General features: G+C 47.4%; 1 protein-coding gene across 3 annotated transcripts in view; it reads right to left on the bottom strand.

The window, feature by feature from the left end:
- MMP28 (matrix metallopeptidase 28) overlaps positions 1-16,704 on the bottom strand; it is a 496,737-nt gene that overhangs the window by 56,896 nt on the left and 423,137 nt on the right. The window contains exon 8 of one of the 3 annotated variants that reach the window (XR_014980049.1): positions 9,069-9,196. The exons of the other annotated variants lie outside the window; for them this stretch is intronic. The gene's annotated coding sequence lies outside the window, so the exon portion shown is untranslated. The remainder of the gene's footprint in view (positions 1-9,068; positions 9,197-16,704) is intronic. 3 annotated transcript variants of the gene reach the window in all.

Below are 16,704 nucleotides of genomic sequence, written 5' to 3'. Positions count from 1 at the left end.
ACAAATTGTTGGATATGTGGCCGACTCCCTCCCTATCAGAATTATAAAGGAATTCTACCTCTCTTTCCATACCCGTTCACACACAACGGCTCCTGTGGAGCATGGTTTAGTTTAATTAATTCCCAAGATTCGAATTCTGCAGTTTATCAAGACAACTGGGTATGGGGAAATTTGAACTTAGTTTTACTTAAAGTCTGCCACCCTAACAAGGAGGGACTTCCCAAAAGAACAGGAACTGATCTAGAAAATGAAGTATATGGATTAGGTAATTTTACGCTTAATCTTATGATCCTAAATGTCGAATCCGAAGCTACCCCAATTTTATCCGCCATGTCAGTATTTCGAGTAAAAGGTGAATTATGTGTAAGAAAGAATGGTTCCATACATATGGGCCATAGTAGATGCACCACTGTAATAGAATTTAGTGATCAAGGCAAGTCGACATTTAGAGCTTACCGCCATTCCTATTTTATATGTGGTCAGACCGCATATATACGCCTACCTCTAGATTGGGATGGTACCTGTTATATAGCATTCCTTTTGCCACCTGTTTTCCTAGCTCCTCCTGATTATCACAGAAATACTCAGTTAGTACACAATAGAGAAAGGAGAGATCTCCCAATAGTCGATTACACTGAAACAGCATGGGAAAAATACACAGATTTCAATAAAGGTCTCTTTCCCTATATAGGTACCGTTACTAATAGTAAGCTGATACGTAGATTAACTAGAACCCTTGAAGCAGTAGTGAATGAAACTATTTCCGCCTTAGGCAATTTAACAGAAGAGCAGTCTGCTATGCGGATTGTTGTGCTTCAAAATCGTCTTGTCCTTGACGTCATCCTGGCCGATAGGGGCGGAGCTTGTAGGGTCATCGGATCAAGTTGTTGCATTTTCATACCAGAAAATTCGCCATCTGTATATAAAGCCATAACCCGCCTTCATAAGATTGTAAGCCAGATACACCAGAGCCCAGGCACCTGGACTTGGTCCGGTTGGTTTTGGAGTGTATTATCTACCTTTGGATGGAAGGTCCTATCCTTCCTAGGTATTGGCTTTCTCATACTATTCAGTTGCTGTCTATGTCTACAATGTGGACCAGCGATATGTGGTCTGTGTGCCACATCGTGTATTCCACCACCAAGATTTCGTTCGTCCCAGAAGAAAAAAGAAGAACAAATGATGCTATATGAACAGATCAATGGATTGATGAAGATTGATATCTCTTGACGGGCAAGTAGGGGACAAGGAGGGAATGTGGAAATATGGATTTTTCTGATCAGTTATGTCCCCTATCTTGGACCCCAACGGTTCCATGTATAAATCACAAGTACATGTATGTTCCCTCCAGTTCCAGTTATGAAGACGCAAATACATGTGCGTCCACCGTTAACATGTCCTCTTTCAGATCCGCCATGAATGGGCCGGATATTCCATTCCTAAGTACGAAAGGCCACCGGCTTTATATGGTTCACTTATGCCATTTTACAGTTCAGGCGAGTAGGCCCTGATTCTGCCATCAAGCTTTCCCTGCCTTCGAGAGCTCCAGTCTGAGCCTGCATCTGTATCCATGAACTTTGTCCTCATTCTCTGCGCGGCTCACGATGCCTGACATCAGCTTGTTGCCTGCCAAAAACTGTATTTCACCTTCGAAATTATCTGCTCCGCTCCCTGCCCAATGCATTCCTGTCTAGTAGTTTAAGTAAACATTCTTCCAGCTACCGAGCAAAGGCCCGGCTTCTCTGTCTTTATGCAAGTAATTCATAGCCCTATTATTATGGAAGACTTTCGCCCTCGCATCTAGTGTAGACACTTAGACGCTTGTACACGCACTAACAGTCAGTATAGTCAGTATAGAATAAGATTCTACTCTAAGAGACCTCTCTTTTGGATAACATAGTTCTTTAAACATAGGATGTTAGATATGATTTGGGATAAGGTTGACTTGACCCACCAGACATCTGTCGCCACATGTAGAGCTAAATGTCAAGTCCCCTTCACCCCCTAGTCGCACGTCAATCATACGTCATGCTGCTGCACGCGCATTTCTGCCAAGTATTTCTGCTGACATTGCGAAATTCCTTCATGGAGCCACCCTATTATGACATCACACCTGATGACGTTCTTTAGTCACACCCAGTTACGCCCACTTTTGCTACGCATGTATGTTTTATCTACACTATCAATTGTTACGCCTCTTGCATTTGCTTCAATGTAATGCCTATTGTATAAAAGTGATTACTTATCAATAAAGTATGTACTTCACTTCCTGAACCTCCGTGGTGATGGAACTTGGAGTCACCGATTCGAATCGTCCATTGGAATAAAGCCCATTCCGAACCTCTAATACCACGGATTCTGCCTCTTATTTTACTGAGCTATATTTATTATGTTTCTGTATCAAATTAAGTCCCGGTAATTAAATTATTTACCACAGGGTGACTATTACATTCCACAGCAAAGGGGGTGTCTGGAGTTTCCTAATGTCGAGTCAGATCAAAGTTGCTCAAATTCATCCTGGGCTTGGATTAGAACTAAGATCCGGAAAGGAAGCCTTGGGTGCAAGGAGAGCAGGAGTTCTCTTCCACTGCCCCCTCAAATGGATTCATTGGCTTTATCTGAGTTCGAGACTCATGCAGAGAGGACCTGGCCTGGCAGTTCGGGCTGTCTGTTCCCATGGGGAGCAGGGTTGAGACTGATTTGCATGTGGCTGGGTCCACACTGGGTGGCTTGTTGACCAAACGAACGATGGATTAAACTCAGATCTTGGTGACTGGTGGTGAATGTGTGATTTGTTCAGCATTCCGTCCATCATCTGTTGTTTTTGCATTTGTTGCCCTAAGTGGGAGGGGTATGCCCAGACGTGAATGCAATGTTCACTGTGACACTGGATTCAAGCTAGCCTGGCTGATGAGGGATGATATCCTGAAACTGGTCCCAGGATGCTGGTTTCCAGTCCAGGGAGGATGTGGCTTGACAGTTCGGGTGTTTGACTGTTCCCATGAGGAGCAGTGTCAAGACTGATCTGCATATGGCTGGGTCCTAACTAGGGTGGCATGGTGAGCAAAGTCTTTGTGACTGAGGGTGAATGTATGCATTGTTCAGCATTCCGTCCATCATTTGTTCTTTTTGCATATATAAAATCAGTCACATCCCCCCAACGAGATTTTGTTGAAAATTGGAAAAGAGACATGGGCAAAAAGATCTGCCATGAGACGTGGACAGCTATTTGGAGGAAAACAGGTAAGTAGTCCATCTACATGCAGTATATAGAGAATGCATATAAGCGTCTAGCCAGATGGTACCTTACCAGTACCAGACTGAAGGCCTTGTTTGGAAGTTCTGATGAATGCTAGGTGTGGCTGCCCTTTTATCAGGGTGTTCTGGTACAAAATATTATCCCACTTCCAATAAATAACGGCATAAAACTGCCACTTAGCCCTTTAATGCTACTTCAAGGTGACTCAGGAGAAAATAATATATTCCTTCTAACTACACCCATAGGGAAACTAATATTGTAATTGGTCTTAGAGGCAGACTGAAAAAAGCCCCAGTTTGGAAACATTCACTAGCATCCTAAACCAAATGTGTGGTGGAGCAAGGTATAGAACACCATAGCAATGGAAAAACTGCCATCATTCTAGTAGAGTATGCAAGTTTGATAGGGTATTGCGCTGATTTGTCACCCACATGAGAACCAAAACGTTGGTGGGAGACCCTGTGATCATTTCATGTACTGAGATGCTCTGGAATGTGAGAGGTGTTCCCAGTCCGAGGAGAGGTGGACACCCCGACCCGCAATGACTCCAAAATTGAGAATTATAAGCAAGTCCCTAATGTACCTATGTAATTATATGGTTTGTTGGACTGATAATTGCTAACTGTGCTCTCATCTCTCCCCTGCTCACTCCTTCCCCCACCCCCTTTTTCGGTTTCTGTCCTTTCCCCCCTTATTTACAACAAAGATCTAACCGTCTCCTCCACAGTGATAGAAATGGGATCATTGAGCAATGTAGCTTGTCTGTAATTGATTTCGATATTACGTTTTCACTCTCTGTGCTTCTTTTAATAACAAACAAAGCCGTTAAAAAAACTTTAGGGTTCAATCGCAAGCAACACATCAAAAAAAGAGTAGAGAGAAGGAGAAATTGCATGACAGAGCAGAACACCTGCTATAGACAAGGTAGTCTCCATTTTTAAATGCCCAGAATATTTCTGGGTATTTGAACATAGGTATCAAATCTTTGAGAAACTATTTATCAATTTCCAACTAGCAGTATAGCAAATTTCAAAGATTGGAAATTTGCCTAGAAAAGCCTCTGTAGTAACTTTCCTTTGGAGGTCTGGATCTCCCTGTAAGAGCATGATTAGCCATATTAGCATATGTAAATGAAATAGCCACTTCAGTTATGGCTTGCTTAGACACTAGGGCACGTGCACTTATAGAGGCACGAGGCACATAAAGCCTCGTTTAGCACTTTAAATCGCTGATTTATTTATATAATACTTTACAGTTCATTTTACATCATGGTGGACACATTTTGACACCACTCTGGCCGATCCCCACACAACCCGAGACATCTATTAAGCTTTGCCACCCACCTTGGTTGCTGCAGAGTTTCCTTTGCCCAAGTTAACTTGCGGTGGATCCTCAGGGGGTCAAAGAGGGGACCTGAGGGATCTGGACTGTTCTGTGGAGCCGTAATACCGGGTACCTGACTAAAATAGTGTTATCGGTTAACAGGTAAGTACTTTGTTGGTAATTCTGGGGTTAGACTCGGGGATCCCCCACGGTCAAGGATGCACTCTTGTTACACCCTCAGCGGCACTAGGGCGGCCAGGTGCAGAGTGCCGAGGCCCAATGTTATCCAATAAGGGATCGGGGGCCTCCGGTTGGAGGCTGCTGACGAGCAGGCCACTGGGTTGTGGGAGCAAAGCTCCTGGACTTAGGCTCAGGCCAGCACAAAAGATGCACCCTCAGCAGCACTGGGGCGGCCGAGTGCTGTTTTGGCGTCGGGTGCCCTGTACCTTTCAATGGGGAGACTCTGGTTTGCAAACACACTGCAGGCTAGAGGACGAAGGTCTTCTGGGTGCGACCACCACTTGGAGCGATAAGTTGGGATGTTGGGGGTTGGTTAGGCACCATCGGTTGGGCCACACAAGGCCTTGGGGGGGTTGGGTGCAGGGCAGCCTTTTTGGGTATTCTTACCAGCTCCTGGTAGCGGTTGAGGGATGCTTCCGGTTTGAGGCTGCAGGCATCGGCTGGCGGCTTGAGGCAGGCCAGGGGTCACCGGGTCTCGGGTCAGGATCGCCGGGAAGATCTCCTCTTGCTTTTGGGCCACTCGAACTTGGGCTGTGGATGCAGACCCGCGGATCCTTGCGGAGCTAGAGTGTGTTGACGAACAAATCCGGTGTTCACAGGAGACAGTCTTTGGGATGGAAGGCAGGCAGGTCTACCGGGTTTCTTGAGGTTGCTGGCTGCAGGACACACCAGGATTTTGCTGGAGCAGGTTCGAGGTGGAGACATGCCGGTACGGCTGGGCAAAGTCAGTGGGCGTCCTTCGCTTTGGCACAGCTGTGCGGTCCTTCTCTTCTTCTGGTTTCTTGTCTGACTTCTTGGTTCAGGGCTGCCCCCTAAATATAATATTTAGGGGGCGTTTTAGGGGTTTGGAGGTCAGTAGCCAATGGGCTACTGACCATAGGGTGTCTATACCCTTAGTGTGCTCACCCCACGTGGAGGAGTGAGCACAATCCCTAATCCTGATTGGGGAGTGCCTGCCATCTGCAAGATGGGGGCTACTGAAGAGTGGGCTTCACCTCGCCTCCCCCACCTGAGGGGTGGGGTTGGCAGAGGTGGGCACACCTTCTGGGCTGGCTAATTTTTCCCACCTGTCTTCCTGCCGAAAAGGAGGGGAGACAGTAAGGGGGCCTGCTCCTGATAGGAGGAGAGTCTGGGGGTTGCATTACAAAGGCTGCCAGGCCTTTGAAGCTCCCCTGGCACAGATGGCTTGGGGGGAGGTGTGATCACCTCAGCCCAGGAAAGGCTTTGTTTCTGGGCTCAGAGAGCAAAGGCTCCCATCCTAGGGGTCCAGAAACATGTCTTGTGGTGGCAGGCTGGTGTACCAGTCAGGGAACCCACCAGAGGCTGGTCGTTTTTCAGGGGGCATCACTAAGTTGCCCTCTGAGTGCATTTTTCATTAGATCCCACACTGGCATCAGTGTGGGTTTAATGTGCTGAGAAGTTGGATACCAAACTTCTCAGTTTTCAGTGTAGCCATTATGGTGCTGTGGAGCTGGTTAATGACAAACTCCCAGCACCATATACTCTTAATGGCAGCACTGCACTTACAATGTCTAAGAATGGACGTAGACACTGTAGGGGTACAGGGCTCATGCACCTGTATCCTCACCACTGGTATAGGGCATCCATCTAGAGGAGTGACTGCTCTATGCCAGGGCAGTGGGTTGTAGGCATGGCACACAGGGATGTGTGCCATGTTGACTCTTCACTTTGTTCTGCACCAAAACATGCAGCCTGCAAAGCCAGTGTTTTAGTATAAAGGTACAGGACCTCTAAGGGTGGCACAATAAGTGCTGCAGCCCTTAGAGGCCTTCCCTGGTCACAGTGCTCTTGGTACCTGTGGTACCATTCACCAGGGGCTGACCTGTGGCCAGAGAGTGCCAATTGGGTGTACAAGGTACAGTTTTTGGGAACAAACACAGGCCCTGGGAACCTGATTGGCAGGGACCCAGGGCACATCAGGTCAAAGTGCATCAGTAGTCTGGCAAAAAGTGCGTGGCGGGGGCAACAGAAACCCATTTTCCTACAAAGCCCTAGTAGCTGCTTCCTTCCCTCTCTGAGGAGTAGACTTGGGACATCTGGTGGGCTCTGGGGTACTGCAGGTGTCAGGAGCCCTATTTAGAGTGAGCAGTCAAATGGCCAGTTTTTACTGTCACCGCCAGTTAAAACCTGACAGCAAGGGACAGTGAAAACTGTAAAATGACATCCATGCCATGGGAGAAAACTCCCATGGCAACGGGGGTCTTTTTTTTTATTTTCAAAAAGAAAATTAAACTTTGGGATTTCTTTTTTTTATTTTTAATTAAAAAACCATTGGAAATTTACTGCTTGGTTCCATCATCTTGACAAAGCCGCCCGTCAAACATTTAATGCATTTACATGTAAATGCAAGAGATGTCTGCTGGGCTGGTTGACATAACAATTGGCAAATATTACTCCCTCAGGGTAACAAAGTACTTTACTTTGTTGCCCAGGAGTAAATACCCATCTGCCAAACTCTAAATCAAGGCCTAAGTGTATGGACACTAAAGGGTTCTAGTGCCTTAATGCCTGGTGGTCGCATGATGGTGAATTTGCTGACCAACTTCTAATCCATATTTGTGAATATTTTCAGTTAATACTAACATTGTCTCTTCTTACAATGCGAGAGCCATTCAAGGTGGTAATCAGGGCAGGCAATGTCTCACACCTGCGGGAAACCAGGGATAGAAAGTGAGACGTAACTGAGCTTGAAAACCAAATTGATGCACTGCAAGCAAATAGTTACAGCCAATAGAAATAATAAAATAAGACTACTAGAACTGGCCAAGAATACACTAATGGCAAAGGTTATTACAAGGAGCCCAAACTGCTTGGATGGATTCTCGATACAGAATTTATGAAATTGATAAGGCTGGAAACACGCTGTACTGGTCGGCCAACAAAGAGCTAGAATTATTCATCGTGTCCCTACAGATAGAGAAATAACGTCCCCAGTAGAAATTTCAACATGTGTCAGCAAATATTATGAAAAATATATAAATGTCCGGTGCCCCCGCCCTGAACGTAAAAATCCCATTATGAATGCCCTTCTGATGCTCGCACTATCAATGGAAGACAGCCAAGAACTAGACATTCCAATTACAGAAGATGAAATCCAGCAAGCAATTGCTGCAATGCCATATGGGAAAACTTCAGCCCCCAATGGATTCCCAATGGAACGCTTCAAAAAGTTTACATCTGCTAATTCCTTATCTGGGAGCCATGTTTAAAAAAAGGCCAGTGAGTGACAAGCCTTACGCCTTGATCTCAAGTGGGTGACAATAATAGTCATTCTAATCCCAATGCCCTGCTTAACGAATGTTCCTCATACCGACCCATCTCCTTCATCAAGATATAGACCAAATGTCATGGCAAAAACCCTGGTAAACACATTAGTTAAGGTGATATGTACATTAGTACTTGGAAAACAAAATGGATTCATGCTGGCGGAAGCAGTAGATACTGCCTGAAAAAACCTCCAAGTCGTCATAGTAAAAGCTAATAAATTCACTGAGCTGAGTGCACTATTAATAATAGATGAAGAAAAAGTATTCAACACAGTACATTGCCCTTTCATGCTACAAACAACTGAACAAAACAAAGCTTGGTTCAGGATTTCTTTGGTATGTTAAAATACTGCATGCGGCTCCCTGGGCACAAGTGAGAGTAAATCAAGTGCTTTCCCCCGTTTAATATAGAAAGAGGCACATTCTCCCTTCTATTATTCACCATGGTGTTAAAACCCTTGGCATTAAAACCCATAGTGGAGTCGATTAGAAGAGAAGTCCAGGTAGCCGGGTTCCAATAGATTGGAAGCAGCGAAGATAGGATAGTGATGTATGCTAGTGACATGCTGTCCTACACTTAATACCTGGACCATACTATACCTAGATTAAAGAAGATTCTGCAAGTTTATGGTGTAGCAGCAGGTCTCAAAGGTAACTGGAGAAATTCCATATATGCACAATAAGAGTATATGAAGACTCACAGCGCTGAGGTATTAGCAAAAAGTACAAGCAAGAGAAACTCAGTGTGTCTGGATTTTGGTTTGAACCGAAAGACTAAAGCTATGTAAAAATATTCCAATTCCATATTATCCAATAGGCACAGATTTCTGAAATGCTTGCAGTTACAGTACTTCAACACTTGAGGGAGCCAGAGCACTGGAAGTGTAGGCAGCGAAGTTACCCACACAACTGTGAATGGTCATGCAGTGTTTATTAAATAATTGCATTTTATTACTTACAATTTTTAAAATGAGAAAATATGCATCCTTCCAATCAGAACCCTTTTCAGAGGGCCACGGGCCACACTGGGTTACTGGGCCCAAACGTGGTGGTTGAGGCTTTTACTCCTGATGTCCCAGTAACTGACCTATTATGTTTTAAAAATAATCTTTTTATTAAACCAGCTCATTAGACATCACAAGGCTGAAAGTGTTTACACGTACATCACTCAGTTGTGTTTGACAACAATGATACATCGTGAAGGGGTCATACAATTACAATCCCTTTACAAACAATAAAAATATTCTTTTTTGCAGTTCTATCTTGCACGAAGAATGGGCCGTATCTGGTTTGCTTTCTCTACTTCTGAGGCGAGTATAATCATGTGTCACGGGGCTCCAGGCCCCTCTACATACCTTTGTAGTTCCGCCATGGAGACTATATCTTTTCCCACTTCTTTAGGCACCCCCTACTTTTGTATAGAACTTCCTCTGCTTGTTGGCACCAGTCTAGGTCAGTCTCCCATTCTGCCACAATGGGGGGAGGGACGCCCCCGTTTCGCTATATTACGCTTTGCAACTCCTACAGACAATGCCATCCAAAGCTCGCTGTGTCAAGGCCAGTCTCCCCAGAGGCGTAGCTAGAGCTTGTGGCGCCCAGGGCTATCCCTCAGATTGCCGCCCCTGGGGGGGGGTGTTGCTGGGGAAAAAGAACGGCAAGCACTTGAAAGAGGACCGAGAGACACGTAGTATTGCCGCTAATAGTTACCTCGATCATGCAAGTTACATGCACATACATGACACGGTCCAAGTCTAGACAGTTGAATACACCAGTGACTGGCAGTACAAAAGAGAACACACAGACTGCATGATCTATCTGGGAACTCAGAAAAACCGCTTGTGACATCCATCAGAGAGCTGCGTGAACAATTACCTGGTAATCCCCTCAGCACAATGCAAACATGCACATACATGACACTGTTCAGGGATCCATCATCTACAGCTGACATTAAATGACCATTCATCATGGTCCCCCCATTAAAGCAGTGCAGTTTGTGATCTGCATGGTACATGTTCTTTGCAGCAGGCACATTAACCCACTGTGCTACCTTTCCAGGAGTCAACCCTTCCACTAGACAAAACTCGGATCTCTCTCTAGGAAGAACATTAATCACCGAAGTTATCATGACATGTTTATTGTTTCAGAAAATTGCCGGAGGCCAGGAAGGAGGCAGCAAGTTTTTTTAAAACCATAATATACTTGCAAACACTACTCACCCACCCAAAATAGGTACCCAGTGCGGTCACACCGTTCGCACCGCCCTAACCTGCTCAAGGTTCATGTGACCTCAGTGACTGGATCACTGTTGCTCCAGGGTGTGCTGCTTCGTAGGCCTGCCCGCAAGACTAGAGATGAACTTCAGTATGGATTGTGGTGGACAGGCCTTCAAGGGTAACTCACAATTGACACCACTAGGGTACACCTGCTTGTGCTAAGACATCAAGCCTTCTAAGGTCTAGTGGGGCCTTGTTAGGTCTAGCACGGGAATATGCTCCCTCAGTAGAGTGGTCTGGTGGACTGCTCATGAAGGCTGAACCCAGATCCCCAGTTCCAAATTCGACAGCTCTGGCCATAGTGCCACATCCTCTCCCCCACTGAACACCATACTGCCACACTGAGAGAAACTCTCACTGCCTTCAGCTACAACCTAATTGTGCCCGCTATAAACACTTGGATGTGGCTCAATTCAAATTATGCACTTGACAAGAGTAATATGCTGCCTAAAAAAAAGTAAAAGCAAACACTCATAGGGAATGCAAGATTAAGTAAAGCATGTGAAATGTAAGCAGAAACAACATGGTTACCTTAACGTTTCAATGTCCATTGCTTATATCCTTAATAAACGTAAGCAGTATGGTTTAAAAAGACCACATCCATAAACAGAGCCATGGTACGCATTTTGTTTTCCAATCCACCCATCAACCAGGTATTGCAGTACCTCCAGGAATGGTGCACTTCCCCACCTGGGGACAACAATGCTGTTCAAAGAAAGACGAGGAAACAAAAGTAGCGCTTCACTGCAAAGTCTGTAAAGTGAGGCTGATGTGTTTGGATGTGAATAAAACCAATCTGGCCACTTTGCAATCACTCTGTCTTGCTTTATTTAGTTATGTATTTATTTTTCATATTTAAAACCTTCTATTTCTCTCCATCCCGCTGCCCTTTGGAATAGAAAAATATCAGAAAAAGGGCATTTCCGCAAGAGTGTTTTTCTTTTTTGGATCCATTTCACAGGGAAGCAACTAAATGAAAAAAGGAAAGAGGTTGTGAACCATTTCTACAAGTTACGGTTTTCAGTAAGTGAGGAGTAAGACAGAAAGAGAGGGAATAATAGGAAGAGAGGGGGGGGGCAGTTGCCAGCACAAAAAAGAAGAGGACATTACCCGAGTCCTATTCCTTTTGCCCGTCCCCGAACGTTCACGAAAGCAAGCCGAGCCTTATCTTGAATGCCTTTGTCCGCCCCCAAAATAGTGCCGCCTGGGGCGGACCGCCCCCACCGCCCCCCCGCCCCCCTAGCTACGCCACTGAGTCTCCCTCACCTTTGACCATCAGTAGGGGCCACCTGGCATCCATCATCACCTCTATCCCCAATACCCTTGACATCACAGCTGTCACTCCTCGCCAAAATGAATTGATTGCTGGGCATTCCCATAGGATATGGAAAAAGGAGCCCTCCTGTTGACAGCCTCTTGCACAGTGTGCCTTGCGAGTCTTCCCCCACCTGTGTAGCAGTCTACAGGGGTAGTATGAGCGGTGTAGGATCCTAAACTGTACCAGCCTAAATCGTACTAGGATCGCTATATCTCTGGGACTCTGCAGAGCCTCCAACCAGATTTAATCATCATTGTTGCCTAGATCATCTATCCAGGCTCTTCTAAGGGAGGTTAGTGGGTCTGGTGCATTACTCATTATTTTCCAGTACATTGTGGACGTACCCTTGTCAGGAATAGGGTCTACTAACAGTCTGTCTTCTAGAGGGGAATAATCTGGGAGGATCGTGCCTTGTTGTATGTAACTTTGTAGGGCGTGCATGAGTTTCATATAGGGAAACCTCTGGGAGAGAGCCAGGGCATATTCTTGTTTTAGTTAGGGGAGGGGCGCCCTGTCTCTCCATACATCTCCCAGATGCTCAATACCTATGGTCTGCCATCCTTTGAATCCCTCTAGCATGGTTACCTCCCTCAGTCTGTCAGCCAACCACAGGGGTGTCATGCCTGTCAGCCGGCCCTGCCAATCCAAGTACCTATTTGCCTCACATAGGATGCCTATGCACACGTCAGCAAATAATACTGTGTAAGTACAGATAGTAGTGGAGAGAACAAAAACTTCAAAAAAACACTTAATGAGTCCAATAAAGTGTTTCTTTCTTGGTTTAATATGGTTCCGTTGCCCAGCCAACACGTGTTTCGTCCGGGTGTGAACCCACGACTTCTTCAGGGCTATCAGGCGAACAGGGAAAATGAAAACGATCTCTCCGCCGGTTATAATTCCGTCCCGGCTGCGTGGGAAAAGTGAGTAATAGACACTCAGTATATGTTAAAATGGGTAAGTACCCCTTCAGAGTAAGGACCTGTACGACGAGTACGCCACAAAGTAAGTAGGATTCCAGTTAGTGGCTGACTAACTGGAATCCTACTTACTTACTTTGATGCAGATTTTTTCACTGCATCAAAGGTTCGCCTTTGCCGTTTACCCTGAAGAGTACAGTCTGAGGAATATCGGATGGTGGCATTTTGATAATTGGGATCCCCATATGATCGTGCCACCTATAGGACACTATCCCTGAAGTTAAGTATACAAGCTATTATTGTGCAGGGGGGAGCCCCGGGGCGCGGTCCCAATGCATGATGGGCTCCCTCCACGGAGAAGGTGGACAGTCGCTTTGGCTTAAGAGTGTGGAGGATTAAATCTTCCAGGAAGAAATCTGCTGATTGCCCCTCCATGCCCTCCGGAACTCCCACCACCCAGATGCTGTTGCGGCGGGCTCTACCCTGTTGGTCTCCTAGCCGTGTCATAATTTCAGTATGTCGTTTCGTCATTACAGTAACCGGCTGCTCCAGGAGCTTAGTTTTGATTGTCGGCCCCCAATGCTTGCCTCTGAAGCTGCTAGTTTTCGAAAGTCTGGCCTGAGTAGGTTCACTTCCTGCGTCACAGAGTCAAGCTTACGCTCCAGGGTGCCTCGCAGGTCCCAGATTGCTTTGATGATGTCTTTTAGGGAAGGATACGGAATTTGTTGTTCTTCAGGTGGTGTAGGCGTTCCGGTTGTACCCCTTCATGACCCACTGTGACTGTGTATTTATCTATGTGGTTGGCCTGGCCCAGGCCCGTGCCCTTGGTGCAGACCATTATTGCTGTCCTCCCTCGTCCCGGGGCAGCTTTGGGGAGTTTCACGGGGAGATGGGAAGTGATATCCTCGTGCCCCCGCAGTCCTTTTCCAGCACACTGGGAAATATCGCTGCGGCTTCTTTTATGTGTTGCTTGTTCTGATGGCTACAGGGGGCAAACAACCTCCCCTATCCAAGGTGGGCGTGCGGCACCCTCTCATAAACCCCTACTGGTCGGGCCCCAGGAGTTTCCCAGGTGGGGTGGGGGACAGCTGGCAGTAGCTCCTCTAAGTGTCTGCTCCCAGTGGGCGCCTTCGTTCCTCCCAAGCTGCCCACAAAGGTATAGCAGTGTTGTGTTGGTTCTGGGGCCCAACTCTTCCTGGGAGGGGAGGGTCTCTGTCCACAGCTTCCCAGATCTCTGATCAGCCAGTGTCCCTTATTGTGGCTGGAGTCCATAGGGTGCCAGTACTGTTCTAGTATGCTACGGTCCACTGGTAGGCTCCCTGGCGACCACTGTCTCCAATGTTCTCACCAGGGAGGGGGGCGCCAGACTCCCCCCCCCCCCCCCGCCCGGCGTAGTCACAGTGCAATATCTCCTGTCGGGCCGTACCCCCATGGCGGCAGCCGCTGCAGAATTTGTCTCCGTTGACCCACTAACTTCATATGCGCTTCGTCCAGGCCTCAGCCGGTCCTCCAGGCACCGGGCTCGATTTTGCGCTGCCTCTCCGATGCAGCGCAGGCTTCTTTGGGTCCTTCGACGATCCTAGTGATCCAGCCAACGAGCAGGTGCCTCCTCTAGTGCAGCAAGGCAGATGGGAGCCCCCACAGTGCAGCCGCTCATGTCACTGGTCTGCCCGCATGTCCACCTAGCGGGCCAGCCCGAACCCCACTCAACTGCGGGCAACAGCCGGCGCCATATTGATCTCTCAGATGCCATCTTGGTAGTTTGTTCCTTCTCGATCCTCGCCACAACTCGGGTCGCCCCGGGCTGTTAACTTGCCTCGCGCTTTCTTCTCCGGTGCTGCCACGTACCAGTGCCCTCCTATGGCCGGATTATGACAGATGTGTTAGGGGTTAGTTAGCGACGACTAGCGCAACAAGCTCAATATGCAGCCATCTTAGCTGGCTGCAAGCTATCCTGGCTTCTCAAAATGGAACCCAGGGTCCTCCATACAATTCACCCTTGCAGGTATATTTATGCAGCATACACTCACAGCACACTTACTGTCCAGCACTAATACCTCTATGCATTGTACCCTTATATGTACACATGCATTCAGCACACAGACTATTCTGTGTCTGGGTACCCTGTTCAGCACTAAAGCTTTTCTATCTTTAACGATGGCGTGTTATTTCAAAACACACGCTGCCAACACACACACTCAGTTTTGCACTGCACAACAATGACCCCTTGATGTATTATACTTAACTCATCACGACTCGCGACTCCACCCACTCTTGACCTCATTTCCGGTCTCGGGGCACATAAGGGCGATGACCTGCCGGCCGCGCTACAGTTCCTGCTAGAGCGCGCGGTGAGGCCAGCCCTCCTTTCTCCCCTTCTACAAAATAGAGAATCTGAATACAGTTCTAACTTTCTACAAAATAGAGAATCTGAATACAGTTCTAACTTTGCACATTACTAGTTTGCACATATGGTCGCTCTACGCTCTGTTTTTAACAGGTGAATTTAAGATCTTTTAATTACAACGTAGACACTCTGTGTAATTTTTTTCTGCTCTGTTTTATTCTGTGTTTACCTTACCGGGTAGTTGAGAGTTAAGCTGCTGGGTCGCAGTCCTCGGTCCGTCGCGGCAATCAAGTGCCGATTGTACGGAGGGACGCTTCGCGACTCCACCCACTCTTGACCTAATTTCCGGTCACGAGGCACATAAGGGCGATGACCTCCCAGCCGCGCTACAGTTCCTGCTAGAGCGCGCGGTGAGGCCAGCCCTCCTTTCTCCCCTTCTATAAAATAGAGAATCTGAATACAGCTCTAACTTTGCACATTGCTCGTTTGCGCATATGGTCGCTCTACGCTCTGTTTTTAACTGGTGAATTTAAGATCTTTTAATTACAACGTAGGCAACGTAGGGTCGCAGTCCCCGGTCCGTCGCGGCAATCAAGTGCCGATTGTACGGAGGGACGCTTCGCGACTCCATCCACTTTTGACCTCATTTCCGGTCACGGGGCACATAAGGGCGATGTCCTGCCGGCCGCGCAGCGGACTCGCGCAGCGAGCGCGCCGCCAGCGCGCCAAAGGCAAGCCCGTCTGCGCCCGTCCGCGTCCAGACCGCGACGGCGCTGGCCATATTGCCATTCCCGGACAATCTCAACCACTGCAGTGGTCTTGCGAGGCACTGCTAACTCTTCGATGCCCTCCCTGCGCTAGCCCTCAGAGGCTCGATTTTGCCAATGTCCCGGTCCCTCTGAGTTGTAGCACATGTGGCTACTTACCACTCTGCGGCTGTGGGTCGCAGACGCAAACTCAGACCAATTTCAAGGCCTGCCTCATTAACTGCAAATCCCTAGTCAAACATGCCTCGGAGATATGGTGTCTCCTAAGTGACGGGTCCTGGGATGCCATGTTTCTCACTGAGACCTGGCTTACCCTGGACACAGTGACGTCCATCGCTCTTGCTATTCCACCTGGCTTCAAGATGTGCCATGCCAACCGCGAAGGGGCAAGAAGGGGGGCGGAGTGGCCATTATCCTGAGAGATACGTGGGATCTGGTGTCCTCTTCCCCATCGTTCGGGGTAGGCATTGAAGGTCTTTGCTTCTGCATTCATTTAAATCCCTCTTTCTCCCTGGCGGGCACTCTTATCTACAGACCACCAGACTGTTAAGCAATGGCACTCCAGAACTTATGCAGCCTCATTGTTCAATTATCGGTCAAGTATACGAACTTTATGGTGTTAGGTGATTTCAACTTACATGTGGATGACGATGGCTGCTCACAAGCCGCTCACTTGGTATCCTCCTTAGAAGGTGCTAACCTGATTCATCTGGTATCTGCCCCTACACATACAGCAGGCCACGCGTTGGATCTTGTTTTCACCACCCTTACCGATGTTGTTATTGCTCCTCCCTCCCCTTTAATCTGGTCCGATCATTATCTGATCCCTCTTAGTTTTTCCCTGCCTGTCCACAAACAAACTGAGGGCCCCCGTTTCATTTATAAGAGAAACTTGAAAAATCTGAACGAAGCAGATTTATGCACCAGTATACAGGCTACCTCTCCCAGCCTGTCTTCAGACCCAAATGCCGAT

Source organism: Triturus cristatus, chromosome 3_2 (assembly GCF_964204655.1).
Source record: "Triturus cristatus chromosome 3_2, aTriCri1.1, whole genome shotgun sequence".
Classification (NCBI taxonomy): Eukaryota; Metazoa; Chordata; class Amphibia; order Caudata; family Salamandridae; genus Triturus; species Triturus cristatus.
The sequence above is the reverse complement of the archived record's forward strand: the minus strand, read 5'-3'. Positions and strand labels throughout refer to the sequence as shown.